Source organism: Ursus arctos, unplaced genomic scaffold, assembly GCF_023065955.2.
Source record: "Ursus arctos isolate Adak ecotype North America unplaced genomic scaffold, UrsArc2.0 scaffold_31, whole genome shotgun sequence".
In the NCBI taxonomy this organism is placed as follows: domain Eukaryota; kingdom Metazoa; phylum Chordata; class Mammalia; order Carnivora; family Ursidae; genus Ursus; species Ursus arctos.
Window position 1 is genome coordinate 152,793 of NW_026622997.1, and position 4,708 is coordinate 157,500.

General features: G+C 62.5%; 1 long non-coding RNA gene across 1 annotated transcript in view; it reads left to right on the plus strand.

Annotated features, from left to right (window-relative positions):
• Nucleotides 1-602: 602 nt before the first annotated feature.
• Nucleotides 603-4,708, plus strand: part of LOC130542256 (uncharacterized) — a 10,314-nt gene continuing 6,208 nt past the window's right edge. The window contains exon 1 of the long non-coding RNA XR_008956687.1: nucleotides 603-688. This is a non-coding gene — a long non-coding RNA (uncharacterized LOC130542256). The remainder of the gene's footprint in view (nucleotides 689-4,708) is intronic.

A 4,708-nucleotide genomic window follows, 5' to 3' on the forward strand; every position in this document is an offset into this window, starting at 1 on the left:
CCGGAATGGACTGGCTCCTGCAAAGCTCTTGAGGAGCGCTGGCTGTTGGGATGGGACCACAGGAGAGGAGGTTAGGACACAGTGGCCGCCCTCTCCGTGGACAGCAGAGCCCGCCTCTCCTGCGGGCACCCCCTGCCCTGCGCTCCGCTGCTGGCCCCTGGTCTGCATCTTTCTTACGCTCACCCTCCCTTGGCTCTGTCCTGGCGGCACTTCCTGCGGAGTTGGGAGCTCAGCCAGGGCGGTGGGCGGAGTGTGAGGCCGCTGTCCCGCGGTGTGTGGTCTGCAGTCTGGCCGGAGCCGGCAGACCGTCAGACCGTCCGTGTTCTCCTGGGCCAGGGAGGGCTGAGGGGGGAGGAAGGAGCAGAAGGCGGGAAACCTGACGGTCTGTCCTTGGCCCTTGTGAGTGAACTAGGTAAGGACCTGCCCAGAGGAAAGGAGCCACACCCTGCTCAGAAGCAGTGGGGTTTCCAAGGTTTGGCTCCACTCTTGTTGGTTGTGAGACTGTAGAGTGGGGACACTTACACTTATGTCACAGACCTGCTTTAACGGTCAAAGGAGGTCACGTATATTCATTTGCTCCACAGGTATTTGTGAAGGGGGCGGGGGACGCAGACAGGAATCCGCCCGAGCTCGTGGGGATGACGTTCTACTGGGGAGACGGAGACATGGATGGTGACATGTGTGGCAGGTACGTAGGAAGGGAGGTAGCGAGGCCTGGGTTGGTCAGTAGGTAACCCTGAGCAGGGTTTGTCGAAGGCCTGGCGAGCAGTGGTCCAGACCGAGGGAGAGGCAGGGTGAAGGCCCGGGGCCTGGGAGCCGCGGGAAGCTGAGTGCCTGGCTGGGGCGCAGGCGGCAGGAAGAGGCAGGCTGCAGGTTCCGGGGGAGCTGAAGGTGTGCCGCCTGCCCGGGCTGTGTGTGGGGTGGCAGCAAAGCAGGGGCTCCGGGGGTGGAGGCGAGGGGGGGAGGGGCCTGTCCCGTAGCTCTGGGAAGCCTGCAGCCCTGGTGAGCCTGGGACGTTGTGAGTAGGGGGCCAGCAAGAACTGTTCCTGGTTGTATAGCGACCGGTCGTCTCCAGATCTGCTGCGTGTCACTAACCGGGGCCCTGGCTCGCTTGCCCAGGTCAGAGGTTGCAGGGCAGTGTCGGGGCGGGACGCCAGCGCTTTGTGTGCCCCCCCCCCCGGCACCCGGCCGAGCCCTGACTCCTCTCAGGGCCACCGAGACACAAAGCAAGTCCGGGGCAGGGACTGTGAGTCAGAGAAACCGAGGCAGGAACGTGAAAGGGAGCTGGGCAGAGCAGGGAGCCCGTGAGGGAGGCACAGCAGAGAGTGACCTAGAAAAGCCTAATGGGCTGGAAGTGAGCTGCGAGGAGCCCCACGTGCTTCTCCTTCGACCTCCCTCCCTCCCTCCCTCTTCACCGTGACCTGTCGCCCAAACATCGCTGGCATGCTGCTGGCACCCGGCCGCACCGGACTGACAATTAGTTGGGAGCCTCTCCCTCTGACTTCCTCCCAAGCCTGGCAGCACCCCCACGGCCCTCCGCCCAGTCCTGCCCGCCCGCGTGTCTGGGAGGGCAGCTGGCCCGACTCTGCTGCTGCCTCCCCGAGCCCCTCCCTGTGCGAGCGTGGCCCCGCACACCTTCTATCTGCCATCTCTGAGCACCTGCGGGGGGGGGGGGGGAAGCGAGCGTCCTTGAAACCAGGGCTGGGGAGGGGCACCCGACCACTCCCGCACCCCCAGGCTGCTGTGCCGCCGTGAGAGATGGGGGGGCTGCAGAGAAGTGGACACTGACGAGGACACAGAACAGGGCCGATGGAGGGCCGCTGGGACCCCGCCCCAGGGCGGCTGGGGAACACGGTGGGGGGGGGGGACCGTGAAGCTTCTTTTCGGGGACTCGGGACAAGGTGGTGTCAGAATGAGTTTGCAGAGGGGTAAGAATACTTGCCACATTTTTTAAAAAGCTTTTATCTGTTTATTTGGGGACAGAGAGTGCAAGCTCAGGGGGGAGGGGCAGAGGCAGACGCAGACTCCACGGGGCTGAGCAAGGAGCCGGACCTGGGGGCTCCATCCCCGGACCCCGGGCTCACGACCCCAGCGGAAGGCAGACGCTTCACCCACGGAGCCCCCAGGCACCCCAATACTTGTTACACTTTTTGAGCTCCTTCCTACAGTTTAATGTCTTCCGTCCCTGTGAGGTAGGTATCTTTACCCCCATTTTACAGAGTGAAAAACTGAGGCTCAGAGAGGTGGGGGGCGCGCCCCAGGTCTCACGTGCCACTGCGGCAGGCAGCTGCTCCGTAGGGAACACAGGAAGCGGGAGAGAGGGTTGATTTTCAGGAAGTTAAGGTTTTATCCCACAGACGTGCGTGGGGCGGTTCTTACGGGCCAGGCTGTGGGCTGAGCACGACGGTACCAGGACAGGCCGAGCCCCGAGGCTGAGCTCCTGACGGGGGTGATGTGAGCACGCAGACGGCGCAGGGAGGGGGCCTGGGGGCGGAGGGCTCTGCTCTGGGGGAGGCCGGCTTTCATGGGAAGTGACAAGACTGGTCTTGGAGGAAGGGAAAGTTTTCCCGTGCATGGCAGGGCTTTGGGGCGAGAGCCAGCAAGCACGCTGCATGGGGAGCGTGGCAGACAGGGACACGGAACGTGTCGTCTGCCGAGAAGCGGCACAGCTGTGGTGAGGGCTGGGGGGTCCGTCAACCATCGTGTCCGGGGTGTTTCTCGATTATGTGGGAGCGATCGGAAGGAAGTGGAGCAAACCAGCGCTCCCCGAGTGTCCCCACGTGCCGGGGCAGGCGAAGTGCTTTTACAGACGGCATTGACTGTAGTTCACATAGCGGCTAAAACGAAGGAAGAAGACCTATTCCGACTGACGTGAGGCAATCTCTAAGACCCGTGGTCACAAGGAGGAGCAAGGGCAGAATTACTGTGCTGTGAGCTGTGGTCCCTATTAAAGAAACACACACGGGGAGGGTTTCGTCAGAGGCAACAGGGAGCAGGTATGTCTGGAGAGCAGCAGGCCGCTGGCAGGCTGAGGTTCCCCGGTGTGCCGGGAATGGCGGGGTCCTGCCCGGGCCGGGGCTGAGGGGAGACTGGAGCCGTCTTGGGGAAAATGGGGTCCGGCCTGGGCCTGGCCATTCTAAGAACTTCACGCCAGCCCTGCTCTGGGGTCGAGGCTCGGAGGGCTGGTGAGTGGGAGGAAACACGCTCTGATTGAACTTGGTCCCAGGGTGGTGCTTGCTGAGGGGTGGAAGGGACTGGAGGCAGAAGGGAGTGGGAGCTGGTGGCCGTGGGAGAGGAGAGGAGCGGCGAGGAAGGGTGGGGAACTGGTCTGCGGGGCGGGGGGGGGGGGGAGTGGGCGGCAGACCTCCCCAGGGCTGACGGGAAAGAGAGGGACTCAGAACACAGGTTTTTTTCGGGATTTGAATCAGTTATGCTCGTAGAACGTCGGACAATTAGACTGATGAGGAAAACTTGCAGCCCCAACCCCTTGCCCGTCTCTGGGCTGATTTGCAGGGTGGTGTCGGCCTCCCTGGCTGTAGACCGCAGGGTTCTACTGTTCCTGCGCTCTCGCAATTGTAGGCGTCACCCCGGATTAGCTTTTATCAAAAACACAGCGGTTTTTGGTAACCTCCGACCTCTCTTGGTCCCCACGGCCCTCATCTCGCAGCTGTTCCGTGAACACGGGGACCCACGCTGACACACGTGTATTTCCACCTGTACGTCAGTAGCCGTGTAAATGTGCAGGAATGCCCCGCGGGGCCGCATCAAATGAGGACCCAGGGGACAGTGGCTGAAAGAGATGTCCATCTACCTGTCTGGTTTAAATTCTTGACCGGTGAATGTATGTATTAATTACTTGTGCAGTAAAAACACAAAAACAGAGCTAATCCACAGGACAACAGCCAAAGGTAATTACCATCACCCACCGTTTACAGATGCACCCACCAAGCCCAACTGGCAGAAACCAGACTGACGCCCACAGGAAGAGGAGGGGCGAGTTCTGGGGCCAAGGCGGGCGTTGGGGGTGGGGTCCGCGAGCCAATGGTCAAATCTCAAGTCTGGGAGGGAAGGTCGAGGGAGGGAAACGGCCTCTGGCAGGGGGGTACTGCGCAGGCAGGCCGGGGGCACAGGAGGGATCTGAAGGCCATGGGAGGTGCTCTGTGGGTGGAGAGGGGAACCGCGAACACACAGAAGCCCTGGGCTGGAGCAGGAAGGGTCATGGCCCCATGTCCTTAGGGAGCATCCCCAAGGAACTCAGGTGTGGGCATCTGCAGTGAGTCACTGGGTCCCAGAAACTGATGGCACGGCTGAGGTCATCACCCCAAGAGGCAGGGAGCAGAGACAACAAGGCCCTTGGGGTCCGGGAGCTGAACCTGTCGGGTCGGAGGCCCAGAACCAACAAAGAATTCATGTCTAATGGGTTTTCCTCAGGCTCCAGTGAGCGCTCTGGGAGTCACGGGGAGGCTGTGACACTGGGAGGACACAGGAGCAGCAGCCCGCCAAGACAACAGGCCACGGGGTTTCTGCCCTGGGAGGGCGGGGGCTGTCTGGGGAGCAGAAGCTGGGAGCAGCCTCAGCCACGGCCCCGAGGCAGCTGGCACTAGGCCTCACCAGTGCTCGGGTCAGCACCCGGCCCCCTCCCCTGTGGGGGTGGTGACCACGAGAGCCTGAGAGCCAGGGTGCTGGGGCCGCGGTGGGGGTGCCACAC